General features: G+C 33.0%; 1 pseudogene; it reads left to right on the forward strand.

Moving 5' to 3' along the window:
• The first annotated feature begins 15,132 nt into the window (after positions 1-15,132).
• Positions 15,133-15,342, forward strand: LOC141508549 (guanine nucleotide-binding protein G(I)/G(S)/G(O) subunit gamma-5 pseudogene; annotated as a pseudogene).
• The last annotated feature ends 667 nt before the right edge of the window (positions 15,343-16,009 follow it).

Here is a 16,009-nt window from a genome sequence, read left to right on the forward strand (position 1 = left end):
GGTAGAAGAATAGACAGAGCACCAGCCCTGAATTCAGGAGGACCTGAGTTCAAATGTGGTTTCAGACAGTAAACACTTGCTTGGGTGTGTAATCTTGGGCAAGTCACTTAACTCCATTGCCTTGCAAAATTAAAAAAATAGGTGCTAAGATATCTTGAGAATATGTTTAATATTGATATTGGTTTGTTTACTATGGTTCTTTTCACCATATTTTTATCTCTTTATATTGGGAATTTTTGTTTTTGCTTCTCTTAATAGTTGGTACTATCAAGTAAATATATATGCTGACATACATACACATATATAATACATTCATAATTTGGTATGTTATAAAGGATAGCCAGGTGATATAACTGATAAAATCCTGGGTCTGAATTGAAATCTGGTCTTAGACACTTGCTAGTTGTGTAACCCTGGGCAATTCATTTAACCCTGTTTGCCTCCATTACCTCATCAGAAAATGAGCTAAAAAAGCGAAATGACAAAGGATGCCATTATTTACTAAGGAAATCCAAAATGGTGTCAAAAAGTGAATGATACAGCTGAAATGACTAAACAAGAGAATCTCTCTCTCTCTCTCTCTCTCTCTCTCTCTGTCTCTCTGTCTCTCTCTCCCTGTCTCTCTACCTCTTTCTCCACCCCCCATACCCCAGTATCTGTCTATGTCTGTTTATATCTGTCTGTCTGTCTCTCCTCTCTCATTACATATGCATATATGCTTACACATACATGAACATTAAACACATTTAAATGTTTCTTATAAGCAATCATATAGCTATTTTTAACCCAGTCCTTCAGTCTATATTTTATTAAATTGTTTAGTCCACACATTTAAAAGTTCATATTTTTCTTCCATTATATCATATATTGTATTTAATAAATTAAGGCTTTTTTTCTTATCATATTTAAAAATATTATTTGCTTGTATAATAATTTTTTAATTTGCTATATGGCACAGACTCACTTTATCTACCTTTCAATTTCTTCCAATCTCACATTTGTCATAACTTTTCTTAGCGTGGAAATTTTATTTAGCCTCTAAATTTAGAATTTCTTTCATTTAACTAGTCATCTAAATCTTTTCATTTTATTCTCAGTTAATTAAAACCTCACCTTCCTTGTTTCTCCTTCAATTTTTTTTGTTCATTTTCTTCACCTTTAAAAATATTACTTCAATTCATTCTCTTCATTAATTCTTTTCCATTTCTGTCTAGTAAAAGCTTTCTTGCAATTTATCTTACCCTTTTATAGAAATTCACACTTAATTGCCTCACACTGTATTTGACCTATCATTCTATCAGGTAGAAATTCTTTTTCCTTGAACACAGAATTCCATCATTCATCTCCTTTACATTGGCTGTCCCTCCCACCTGGAAAACTCTATCCTCTAATGTCCCCTTTTTTATTTTCCATGACTTCTTTTGAAATTTAATTCAAATCTCATCTAATCCAGGTGGTCTTTCCTGGTCCTCTTGAATGCTAATGCCTTCACTCTTTAGATTAATGTTAAGTGAACTCTGTATGTACCTTTTATGTACCTATTTTTTTTCTAGTTTTTCCCCAGGTTAGAATGTGAGGTACTTGAGTGTGGGGATCATGTATTTTCTTTCTTGTTGTCTTAATACTTAGCACATACCTCCTGGCACATAGAAAATATTTAGTAAATTTTTATTTAAGTATTGACTTCTGTTTAAAGTCTTGATTCTTTCTTCAACATATTTACAATCTCTCTCAGTTTTGTATTATCTGACCAAAATATAATGAGAATGTCTCCATTCATCGAAGGCATTAATAAAATAAATAAATAAAATGTAAAACAGAACACAACCCAGGGTCATTGATTAGAGCTACAAGAAACTTTAGAGATAATATAGTCCAAACTTTTTATTTTATAGAAATGAAAGTACTGTAGCACAAGAGATGATGACTGACTGATTCAAGTTGGTCGGGGACATCAGTCACTATATAAGCAAAGGCTCTCTGAATCCAAAGTCCACTTCCAGTGTGACACAGTTGTCTCAGATTAAGAATGAAATGAGAATGTACATATATGTGTGTGTGTATGTGTATGTGTTCTTTATAAACCTTAAAACACCATTTTATGACAAATATTAATGATTATCTCCCAGAGTACTTTACTAGAAATCTTCCTTTAGTTTAACATTATCAATTGCTAAATTATTACCTTTTAGATCTAGTTTTTCAATGAGATTGTAATGTATGGCTTATTATTATGTAGTTCCCAAATCTCTATCTTATTCACGGGACTATCTGGGATGGTATTGGTTGTTTGAGTGAGTGATACATATGTATGTTTTGAGAAATCATTCTCTAAGATTTAAACAATATAGGTTTAGATACAAAATTAATTGCCTCAAACAATAGCAACATTCTATTAGCAATAGATTTATTCTCAGTCAATGACTTTCTTCAATTATGATTCTGAATTTTCAGAAGCTTCTATTGAAATGATATTCAATTTAAAAAGAAGATCACAATTTAAAAATAAGATCACAATGTGGTGCTGGCCTATATCATTGAAAGGATCCTCTTTTTCTTTTTTCAAGGCTTCATATATTCAACTTGTACTATATTTAATCAGCCTTATTTAAAAAGGGAAAGGAGAATTGGTGGTTGTGGTATTTGGATTGGACAATATTAATTTGGAATGTATGGAAAGCCAGGTTAAGTCTATGCTGCTGCAAGGCTCTTCCTTACCAGGTGGGAGAAAATTGATGAAACCACAGGGGTCCTATTGCTAGTGATGCTGGTGGTGTCTTGTTCTCCATGGGATAGAGAAAAGAATTAGGAAAGAGTTCTACACCAATTTGTGAAACACCTCTAACCAACACATTTCCTGAGAAGGTACCATTAATGGAATGACCCCCAGATGAATGCTTCCTCTCATCCACATGAGGTACTGAAATAAATCACATACTCCTTTGTTTTTAGATTAAAAGATCAGAATCTAACAAATTCAAATTGTTCTTAAAAGGGTCTTGTCTTCTAGAATCTCTATATACTTACACACAGAGACATGTACATATTACATATAAAAGGATCAAAGTAACACTGTATGAATATGTACACACATATCTGAACACACATATATTAATACAAATGCATGAAATATCTAAAAATAAATATGTACACGAAACACACATGCATTATAAATATGTGTCTATAACATGTAGTGAACATACATGCACAGTATATGTGTTGAACTGTGTGTGTTCTGACTGTGGTGTCACAATGAATGATTGGCTTTGCTTCTTCATAAAAAAGGGGAGAATCAATAATCTAGTCTCAAGTCATACTCCTGTTATTGAATGCAGGTGAGTAGTACAATGTTACTATTATGGAATGCTTCTAAAAGCCTCTCAAAAGCAGTCATAGGTACTTTAAAAAACTTTGTAAATTGGAGACCAAATAAAGAAAGGTCATTCAGAAAACAATAAATTTGAATTTTTCTATTTTTTACCCCTCCATCCCCAAATGCAAAATAACTTATCAGAATAAAAAAAAAATACTATCACTATCAGTTCTTTTCCCCTAGAATCGTTTGTGTTTTCATAAGCTTCATATTGACTCTGTAGGGAAAAAAATAGCAACCTTTAATGAAATGCTCAATATTAGGGTTTTTTTTTAACAAGGAAATGGGGTTAAGTGACTTGCCCAAAGTTATGCAGTTAGATAATTATTAAGTGTCTGAGGTCAAATTTGAACTCAGGTCCTCCTGAATCTAGTGCCAGTGCTCTACCCACTGTGCCACCTAATTGCCCCAAAATTAGGTTTTTTAAGTTATAGTCTGGCAGTCAGTTAAAATGTTTGTTAATTACCTACTATGTACCAAGTACATAGAGGAGAGGTAGAAAGAGTTCAAGTATTAAAGGAATTTGAAAGTCAGACAGAGGACTTTGAAGGATTCTTTGATCCCTAGCAATCTCTGGCAAGTGGGAGACAGTGGTGATGACTGAAAAAGAGAGTGGTATTGTCAGACCTGAGATTTAGAGAGATCAGTTTGATAAATGAGGGTATGATAAACTGATGTGGAGAGAGACTTGAGCCAGGAAGACCAACCTCCAGTTATTTATTTGTAAGAGCCTATATTTGAGTTGACAAGTACCAGCATCAGGTTGGCTTCCATGTCAGAGAAGAAGCAGCTTATCTGAAAGATGATACAAATCTAGACATAACAGGAAGAGGGAAGGATCTTAGGGAAAAGATAATGATTTCAGTCTTCAAGATTCAGTTTGAAACAGTCAGTAATTAGCTGAGATGCAAGACTAGAGCTAAGAAGATAGTCTGGATCAGGCAAGAATAAGGCAGCAAAGAAAGGAAGTTGTTGCATCTGTTCTAGATAGAGAACCTTCTCCATTAAAAGGAGTAGACAAGAAATATGTTAGCTACTGGGGATGTGAGGTGTCTTTTTTTTGAGGAAGGGAGAAAATAATTGACATAACTATAGACATTAGGGAAATAGCCTGTATCCAGGAAAAGATTGAAGATTAGTGAGAGAATAGGGCTGATAGAGAGGTCAATATGCCAAATATCATTGGATGGAATGAGACCAGTTATGCATATATATAGAGAGATTTGAATTGACAAGAAGGATCATGTTTTTAAGTGAATCAGGAATGAAGAAGACGGTTGTGGACAGCATGAGATTGATCTGAGATGAAAAGGAGAGAGAAGAGAAAGCTCTCAGAAAATAGTCTTAGGTTTGATTTGTTCTGTTTTGTTTCCATTGCATTATGTGACAGGATTCTCAACTAAGAAGGTAGGAGAAGGGAAAGCCATGGGAAGTTTGGCAAACACTTAAGATTTGGAAAAGTTGCTAGGTTGAATGTAACAGTGATTTGACTAGGGAGGTGTAAAAATAAAATGAAGATGGGATCCAGTTGAAATTATATAAAACAAATTTGTAGTGCAAATAGTAAACAAAGTTTCCATGTAAACAGGAACAAATAATTGTTGCTTGGAAAGAATTGAGGTGTAAGAGGACTGGAAATTTCAATAAAGGTGAGGAATAGTAATTAGACTTGAAAGGCAGAAAAAGAGTGACAACAGGTTATTATGAGATAAAGAAATTTCAGGGGCAGGAAATACTTATGAGTTATAGCAAGATCCTTTCCTTATGTGTAGCTTGAAGGTGTTGGAGTAGAGTAAACTGAGGAAGTCGAGAAGTTAGGTTATTTAAGGAAGAATAAATATGCATGCTGAAATCCTCTTATGGGGCAGGAAGGAAAGACATAATAGCAGGGATTGTAATTTTCTTCATCTTTTCCATCAACTCTTCTATAATACACAGCACATATATAATAAATGTTGATTATTGGGTAAAAATTTGAAAACATGATTTTGAGTGTGAATAGTATCTTTTAAAGGAGCAATAAAATAAATGGTCTGTGATCCTCATTGATGGAGCAATGATATATGTAAAATATTTATAGAACTTTGAAATATTCAAGTTTCATTAGATTTTGCATGATTATCATCAAAATGAGTGAGAAACGCTCTTAATTGGTTGAAAATCAGTTATCTTACTTTAGAAGGGATACAATTTTCCTAGAAGCAATGACTACCATTCATAGTTCCTGTACAATATAAATCCATTGCTATATTTGAATTGATGTGTTTTGCCATGAGGGTAAATAGACATGTAATGCTTTCTATTTCATAAATTAAAAATTTGCAAAAGTATAAGGAAAAATGTTTAGATACAACTACTCTTTTCTGTCTTTTGAAAAACAGTATATTTTAGTCTCTTCTAATAGAAAAATCTATTTTTAACTCAAATCAGTTCCCTCACAAAATAATGAATTCTCTCAAAATACAGAACATCCAAAAGTCTGGCTGACCATTTCACAGTAATATTATAAACTTGCTTAACTTTAGCTTGAATCATACAACTTAACTGTTATTATTTCAGTCTAACTCTTTGTAACTACAGTTGGAGTTTTCTTGGCAAAGATACTAGTTTGTCATTCCCCCCACCTGCTCATTTTATAGATGAAATTGAGGTAAACAGTTAAGTTATTTGCTCAGGATCATACTGCTAGTAAATGCCTGAGAACATATTTTAATTTAGGAAGTTGAGTCTTCCTGACTCTAGGCTTGGCACTCTATCCATGCTAATATTTAACTCTATCATCTAGCTGTCCAGGTTAAATCATATGCTTTTGAACTCTGAAATTTCATGGCTTTGTGTAGAATTCTATGCAAATTATTATTAAAATCACTATTTGTATTACTGATATTATAAACTTTCAGGTAAGAAACTTAATTAATTTGAGAAAGGATAGGTGTTGAGATAAACCTTTTGCAGAAATATGTTAAAATTTGAAGGGAAAATTTGACCATCATATCCATGGAGGAAATTGAAGGTCAAAGTGTTAATTCCTCCATCATTAAAATTATAATTATAATTATCATCATCATACATTTATGAAGGATCTTTAATCGTTGAGCTTCACAGTCACTAACTACTTTTTTTCCTATGAGCTGATTATTTCTATGCAGGAAATTTTCATCTAACTCAGTTTGGAGTTAAAAGATTGTCATAATGGGGTTCACATATCACCTCATGAAATGGAATGAAACTAATGTGGTTGGCTTGCCTTCTTTCAAATTTGATATAATCAGAAGCTGAACAGAAACTGACTGAAAAGTTTGGAAATTATCTTCCCCCTAAATGTGAAGAGTGACAGTATCTGATACAGCAGGTCGAGGCAATGCATTCAATTTTGAAAGGCCAGTTAGATAAGCGAATATTGGCACAATTCTTCAGATATTGGTTCCTCAATTAATGATGTCATTTTTCCTTTTTTTTTAAAATTATTTGTCTCTTTTTAAAATGGAGCTGGTACATTTTGACTTTCCTTGGTCTCCTTTCAGCTTTTTGATCTAAGATATAATATATGCTTATAGTTCATTAACATAAATAGAAAAAAGACTGGCAGGGTCAAGGAGTTAAAGTGGAAGTTAGGATATTAGAATTAAGGAGAGAATGAGGGAAAGAGTCTAGAAACCAAATCTCCACACAGCAGTTTTATGAAACTTCATTAAAAAATAGTATCCAATTGTGAGTTTACTTGAAAGAAACTCAAAAAGTAATTTGAATTCTTGGGGTTTAAAGACAATCTGAATGATATAATTACAAAATTATTTTTCTTAATTTTGGAAGAAATTTCACAAAAGGTCAAGAGTTTTGTTAGAGGGCACAAAGAAACTGTCTTCAGTTTAATCCAAAATTACTATTGGTATACTGCTACAGTTACTCACCTACAACAAATTACTACTACTACTACTACTACTACTACTACTACTACTACTACTACTGGTACTACTACTACTACTGCTATTGTTATTCAATCTTCTAATTCTTTTTCTTCTTCCTTTATTTCTATAATTAGCTACTAGTAGTAACTAGTACTAACAACTATACTTTAAATAAAAATTCAGAGTTGCTCAGCTCTTTATATATGCTCTTCCCTTTTGATTCTGTGATGTTGGTACTATTAAACAGAATTTTTAAAAAGGTTGTTAATTACCGAGAGTAAAACACATAGTGCTGAGTCAAGATTCATACTCAGCTTATCCTGATTCTAAACATAGTTTTCTATCTACTACACTACCTGGCTGCCTCATACATTATTAAGAGAAGGATAGTTTTTTGGGAAATAATACATTTGTATACCAAGTGGTAATTTATAATAATAGGTGATCAGCCACTCATCAAGAATATGTATCACTTGAGAAGTACTCAGGGGAAAAATAGATCCTGTCTCCACGGAGAAAAAAAAGAAAAACCTTTTGTTTTCAAGGAGTTCATATATGCACAAATTACAAAAACACTTTCCTTATAACCCTGGAATATGAGTGGCACAAATATAATTATCTTCATTTCATAGATAGTAGAATTGTGATTTACATGGAGAAGTGGCCTGCTCAAGATCATAAAGCTTATGACTCAAAGACCAATATTCTTTTGATTTTTACATTGAGTCTTTCCATATATTTCCTCATTTGATTCTAAGTAATACCATGGTGTAGCCAGTACAACTATTAATTTTTAGTGCACAAAGTAAGTTTCAGATTTTGTTGATATAATTTACCATGAATGTATGTGTAATAAATTATAATAATTCATAATTTTATAAATTATAAGTATGCAAAATTATAATAATCATATGGTAATTTAAAAATTATGTATAATTGTTATAATAAATTATAAATGTACTATAATAAGTATAAGTATATATAAATTATATATAAAATATGTATAATTCCATTAGATTTGCAATATATTTTCCACATATTTTATTTGATTCCCAAATAAACCTGTAAAAAGTTACATTTTTATGTTCTTTTTAATCTTTAATCTTTGGAAACTGAGTCTAAGGAAAAAAACTAGTCAACTTATCCAGGGTCATATTGCTAGAAGAGTAAACCTTGAAACTCAGTCTTACTGAATCCAACACCAGTTCAATATGTTCTGCATGAGATGTTTCAAACTGATAAGTAGAGTTGCCCTGAACCAGATTAAAATTTGATTAAGAAGTGTTCAACTCAAAAAATAAAAGTAGAATAAAGTTTATATAATATCAGTTTATGGTCATCTAAGACAATAGGTGCCCACAAAATATTTACTATTTGAGTTTGACACCACTACCCTAAACCACATAGTTGCTCCCATTATTTTATGTCATCCTCTTATGAATCAACACTTAAGAATTAGTTCTGTCCCTAAGTCAAACAGACTATTTCATAGGTAATTTATTCTCTTTTAGTGAAAGTCGTTAAGCAAAAGCTGAAAGACTAATTATTGAGAATGTCATAATCTGGATTCTGATTCTGGTTAAGGAAATAATTGGACTAGGTAATCTTAGAAGTCCTTTCCAACTCTGACAAATTATTTTACCAGGACTTTCAATTATTTCCAGATCACCCAACACAAAGGCACCTATGTGGGTACCAGTTTCTTGGGAGGAGACATCCTGCATTGTTCTACTATATAGTTGAGAATGGTTTTTTTTCTTTCATTGGATAGATAGCCAGAACTGCTTTCATCTTTAAACCTAATTGACACTGTTTTTCCTAGGAGCAACTGGGGGAATGGATTAATTTTTTGATGACAAATGCACCATAGAGTAAACTAGAATGGGAAGGGCCATATTTCCTTACATTAATATTTTTATAAATTCTAGAGCTAGTCAGTAGAATTCCAGACACAGAACTTTGAACCACAGAGACCTTGGATCTGATGTTTCAAGTAGTCTAAGAATGGAATCCTGAGAAACTAGAATCCTATGATACAAGTCTGTATCTGTACTGCACTGGACTAAGGTATAATGTATAGCAACTGACCTGAACAATACACTTTATCTCTCACCTCTCCTCAAAGAGGGGTTAAAGGGTGAGATTATGGGAGGAAATATTGGTATATTTGTTCTTCTATGTCTTTGAAATAAATATTCTGGGGTGGCTAGGTTGCACAGTGGATAGAGCACTGGCTCCGGAGTCAGGAGTACCTGAGTTCAAATCTGACCTCAGACAATAATTACCTAGCTGTGTGGCCTTGGACAAGCCATTTAACTCCATTTGCCTAGCAAAAACCTAAAAAGAAAGAAAGAAATATTCCTTCATAAGAGTTAATCAGATTGTTGAGTTGCTGAATGATTAAGTGAAATGTGAGTATCTGGACTTGGGAGATAGAGCCAAAGTTAGACATGAGTGAGCTCAAAATATACTTGGGATTTCAAAGAAGCATAAGAGAGGGACAGAAAGTGATAAACCAACATTCAAGCAGCAAAGCACAGAATAATCTCTGCTATACTATGATTCTTTGAATATTTTGTTCTCATATTTTTATGGTTTGAAATATTGGCCACAATTTTGTTCAGTTTGGGAATTCACTCTCCTTATCAACTTCACTTTGTATTTTTCCCTGTCTTACAGATGAGAAAGCAACCTGAAAGGTGCCAAGTGATTGTTTTTTTGTCTAAGTGTTATGCAATTTGTAAGTTGTGAGACCCGGGATGGAACTTAAATATCCTTACTTCACTACACCAAAGTGCATTTTAATGATAGAAGGAAGGGGTTTTTTTTTGCTTTTTTTTCTATTTTCTTTCCTGTCATCAAAATATTCATAATATGTACAGCTTTTAAACATTACTTTTTCAAGATTAGGCACAAATAACATACTTTCTCATGGAAAAAAATACATTTCCTTATTTCCTAGTATTAATATGCATAGCAAAATGTATCAATTGTTCGAGAAAGGGATTATTCCAAGAAATAGTCAAATGATAACTGATGATTATATAGTTGTTTAAAGTTTGCAAAATCCATTACACTCTTTTTCTCCTTTGAACCTCCCATCTTCTTTGTATGGTTAGTATTAAAGGTATCCTGATTCCCAATTCACAGATGGGGAAACTGAAAGTCAAATGACTTGCCTATGATCAAACAGTTAATAAGCTTCAAAGAGAGAGACGTTAAATGCAGCTCTTTCTGATGTGAATTTCAACGCTATTCATTCTATTATTGCTACCTCTCAAATCTATGCCATCTTTTATCTCATAGCCTACTTAAAATGATACTAATCATAATATCTAATTTATTAAGATCTTACCATGTGCCAAGAGCTATGCTAAGTTCTTTACAATTTAAACTCAATTGATCTTCCCAACAACCTTAAGAGGTAACTTCATTTTACAGATGAGGAAACCAAGGCAGATAGAGATTAAGTGGCTCGTCTATGGTCATAAAGCTCTTTAAGTACTTGAGACTAGATTTGAACTTATCTTATATCTTTCTGAAATAAAGCTGTGCCCTCTATCCAAAATATCACCTAGCTTCCCTCCAAAAAAAAAAAGGGTACTCCACTCAATGAACATGAGCTGGAATTTATACTCTCTAATTATAATTTCTTTATTTTCCTAAGCTTATAAGCAACATGGAAAATGAAGCTGAACTGGAATAAATGGCTGTCAGGTCAACAAACCTTAAGTAAATTTAGTGCTTGGTATGGCCATCGGTATTCAATATCACTAGATATTTTACCTTGAATAATCACTGATGGACATTGATTTTTCTTTGCTCTTCACAGCACAGCAAAATTAATGTGAAAGTCAGAGTCAAATGAGTCCCAGTGGTGTCCTCCAATCTCTGCTGAGAAGCACATTTCAAATACAGAAGAGCTAGTCACCAGCTGAGACCATGGGTACCTCATATTGTAATAATTAATGGATATGAATAGTTCTCACAGGGGATCTCAGGTTACCTTTATATCAACTTTGGAGGTTAGATTCTTGAAACGGTTCATTGAGGTTAATATGTAGTGGTTTTATGAATTGATTAATATATTCCTGTTAAGAAGATATGTTTCTTTCCCCCTTTTGTTGGTTATTATGTGTTTGCAATTTTTCTTCTGGGTATGTATGTGTAAGAATCAAATGCCACCAAGGGGGTGATAAGAGTAGCAGATTTTAGAACTGGTGTACATAAAGTATGCAGTGATTTTTGCCTTATACGTTCAAAGACAGAAATGATCACAGAAAGATCAACATGGTTTACACTTTCTTTTCTCAGATAATATCCTTCCTTTTAAAGCTCAAGGTGAACAACTATGCAAATATCCACTAGGAACTTTCAAGGACCATGTGAAAGAAATGACTGTTTAAACTTTAAGTAATATGGAATTAGACATTATTATTTCTATATTATATTATATTGTGTTTACTATTTTTTCGAATTATAAACATAGAATCTAGACAAATAAAGACAAAAATTATGGTAGAAAAAATCATTACTACTTTGATTTCTTAAAATTACAGGCTGGTAGGGAAAATTTTTTCAAAATAATTATTAGAATAAGAAGGTTCCTTAGTGATCATCTATTTCGATCCCAAACTAATAGAAGATTACTTCTACAAAATATTTGACAAATAGTCATTCAAACTTGTCTGAAAAGGGCATCTTCTATAATAACTCATAGTACTTTTGATTAGTTCTAACTAAGGGAATTTTTTTCTCCCTTTTCATTCATCCTAAATTTGACTGTGCAATGTTCACTCACTATTCCTAGTTCTGGTCATTGGAAGTAATTAGAATGATTGTTGTCCTTTCTAAATGTAATAATTTTTCTACAGTTAGAAATAGATATCATAACTTCTGATTTTTTTAAGTATCCATGGATGTTGCTTATCTGGGACAGGTGAATGAAACCAGAGGCAGCTAGATACTTTCTCAATAGCTCTTTATTTACTTTGGAGTCCCTTCTTTATTGGTGACTTTTTGTCCTTTCCATTTCAGGGATCTCCAGGGAAAATCAAGGATTAAGTTATCTTGCCTTCTTTCTGTCATTATCTACATATCCTAGGAAAAAAACAAAAAACAGAGGACAAAAAACAAAAATAACCTCAGCCTAGTCAACAAAACTTTTTAGTTTTCTCTTCAATTTCTTCTCTTTCTGAACTTTAGCATTATTCACACAATTTTTAGGACAGTTATGTCAAACTTTTGTATTCATTTTCTGTCACTTGCCCTTGTTGTAGTCTTCCATGATATGATTGTAAGTTGTAAATATTGCTTGGACTATTTAAAAATGTTTGGAATGAGAAGAATATTGAATACCAAACTCCTTTATAAATAAAACTCTTGGCGGGGGGGGGGGTAGACAGGTAGTGCAGTGGATTGCACACTGGCCCTGGAGTAAGGTGGACCTGAGTTCAAATTGGCCTCAGTCACTTAATACTTCCTTAGCTGTGTGACCTTGAGAAAGTCACTTAACACATTGCCTTGCAAAAAAGAAACAATAACAAAAATTAAACTCTGGCATAATATAATTGTATAAAATTCTCAAGGCAATGGCAACAACAGCCTCTGAAATAAACTCTTGGGGAAGCAGAAATATGCCACATTAAAAAAAAAAAGTCTGAATCATAAAACTGCAGGATCCAATATTTGGAAAAATTATCAGGAATAAAAGGGGGATATTCTTCATACCTCATAACAGACACAAATGCCTGTTTAATTTCTCAAACACTCCATGTCAAAGAGTAGTTTTTATTTTTTTAATTTTTGGTAATTTCCTATTTCTTCAGATACATGTGAAAACAATTTTTAACATTAAGTTTGGGGGCAGCTAGGTGGCGCAGTGGATAAAGCACAGGCCCTGGAATCAGGAGTACCTGGGTTCAAATCCGGTCTCAAACACTTAATAATTACCTAGCTGTGTGGTCTTGGGCAAGCCAATTAATCCCATTTGCCTTGAAAAAAACCTAAAAAAAATTTAGTTTTAAAACTTTGAGTTCCAAATTCTTTTACTTCCTCCTTTCCCATGCCATTGAAAAGGGAAAAAAAAATCAATAAAGATTAAACATGTGTTGTCATATAAAACATTTCCATGATAGTCCTTTTGCAAAAGAAAAAAAAAAACCATCAAGAAAAATGAAGTAAAAAAATGAAGCATGCTTCAATCTGTATTCAGACACTATCAGTTCTTTCTCTGGGGATGGATAACAATTTTCATCATAAGTCCTTCAGATTGTCTTGGATCATTATATTGATGAGAATAACTAAATCACTATTAAATCATTCACATCTGATTATCATACAATATTGCTATTATTTTATACACAGTATATTTCACTGTGCATCAGCCCATGTAAGTCTTCTCAAGTTTTCTGAAAGCCTCCTATTCATTATTTCTTATGGTAGCATTAATAGGAGTCCATTGTAATCACATAGTACTCTTTGCTCAACATTCCTCAGTTGATGAGCATACACCCAAATTTCTAGTTCTTTGCCACCACAAAAGAGTTGTTATAAATATTTTTGTCCACATAGTTTCTTTTGATTTTGTATTTTTTCTCTTTTTTGAAACAGACCTAGTAGTAGTATTACTTGGTTAAAGGGATAAGTCTTTTGCCATGTTTCCGAATTAGTCTATAGAAGGGTTGAATCAATTCAAAACTCCACCAACAATGCATCATGTCTTACTTTTTCCCACATTCCCTCCAAAATTTGTCATTTTACTTTTTCTATTCTATTAGTCAATCTAGTAGATATGAAGAACTCCAAGAATTCTTTTCATTGCATTGCTCCAATAATGAGTTAAAGCATTTTCCGCTATGACTTTAGGTAACTTTGATTACTGCATCTGAAAACTGTTCATATCTTTTGATCATTTATCAATGGAAAATGGTTCTTATTTTTATAAATGGCACTCAGATCTCAATATGCATGAGAAATGTGGTCTTTAATAGAGAAATTTGCACGAATTTTTATATTGTTAATATTAACCATTGTTAACTAGATTTCCCTTTATCCTATTTCTTCTGATCTTTATTCTATATTTTCTCCTTTCACATTGTGCCTTCTCAAAAATATTTTGCTTCAAGGGGCAATCAAGGTGTACAGTGGCTCAAGAGGACCTGAGTTCAAATCCAGCCTTAGACATTTAATAATTACCTAGCTGTGTGATCTTGAATAAGTCACTTAACCCTAGTGCATTGCAAAAAGAAACAAACCAAAAAAAAATTTGCTTCTGACCTCCCTGTCTCCAAACCAACACTTCTTTCTATTATACTACCCTTTTTCCTTATGCCTCTCCCCTACTAATTTCCTATAATGCAAAATGGATTTTATACTCCATTGAGAATGTATGTTATTCCTTCTTTGCCAGTTCTGATGACAGTAAAGTTCACTCACTCTCCCTCATTTTCATCCCATATTCAATTCTCTGGAAAAGTTTTTCACTGACTATTTTATCTGAGATAATTTATCTCATTCTGCCTCTCCCTTTTCTCCCAGTATATTCCTTTCTCATTTCTAAATTTTATTTTAAAAATATTATCCGAGGGGCAGCTAGGTGGCACAATGGATAGAGTACTGGCCCTGGAGTCAGGAGGGCCTGAGTTCAACTATGATCTCAGACACTTCATAATTACCTGTGTGACCTTGGGCAACTCACTTAACCCCATTGCCTTGCAAAAAAAAATTTTAAAAAAAATAAAAACTTCAAAAATATTATTCTGGCCAGATCTAGAGAGCCTGGTACTTAACCTCCACCTGCTGGCCCCGTGGACCTACTTGCACGCACTCAGCATCCATCCCATTACTTGAACTGTGTCCAGTAGCTACAATGTCATCACCATGAGGAGGGTGATGCAGCAGCTCTGGCTTGAGGCCCCGCTCCACCACATCAAGGTTTCTCAAACTGCTCCCAATCTGAAAATGTTTTGCTTCAAAATGCCCAAAATGATCCCCTGTTGACTGGGGTATCCTCCAGTCTTAATCGTTTCTGGCCCCAGAAACATCTGTTCATTCCTGTAGTAAGATGATCTTAAGCTACTTGGGAAAGATCACTGAATCCAATCTTCCTATGTGGAACTGTGACCTGATGTTCTATAATGTAAATTGTGGCTATTCAAAGGAGATAATTCTAAAACCTGCACAAAAGTTTAATCTATATATGTAGAACAATGTGCCAATTAAATCATCCAAATTTCAACTTGTGTCAGACTTTCTCATCTACCTCTCCAAATTTTCATTGATTTCTATTTTGTATGCTGGAAAGAATATAATAAAGTATTCAGATGAAAAAAGAAATATTATCCCTGGAGTTTTCCTTAGAACAGTAAGCACTATCTATCTAAAACCATCAGTAAGCATTTCATGTAATGGGAATAAGCTAGAAGCATTCCCAATATTATCAGTGTTGAAACAAGGATACTCATTATTGCCACTATTCTTTAATATTGTATTAGAAATGTTAGTTTTAGCAATAACAGAAGAAAAAAAAATTGAAGAAATTATAATCAGCAATGAGGAAACAAAACTTTCACTCTTTGCAGATGGTGTGACCATATACTTAGAAAATTCTAGAAAATGAACTAAACAAATACTTCAAAGAAAGAATAATTTTAGCCAAGTTGTAGGATATAAAATAAACCCATATAAATAATGAGTTCTATATATGATCAACAAAGCTCAGAAGCAA

This window comes from Macrotis lagotis, chromosome 1, assembly GCF_037893015.1.
Source record: "Macrotis lagotis isolate mMagLag1 chromosome 1, bilby.v1.9.chrom.fasta, whole genome shotgun sequence".
Classification (NCBI taxonomy): Eukaryota; Metazoa; Chordata; class Mammalia; order Peramelemorphia; family Peramelidae; genus Macrotis; species Macrotis lagotis.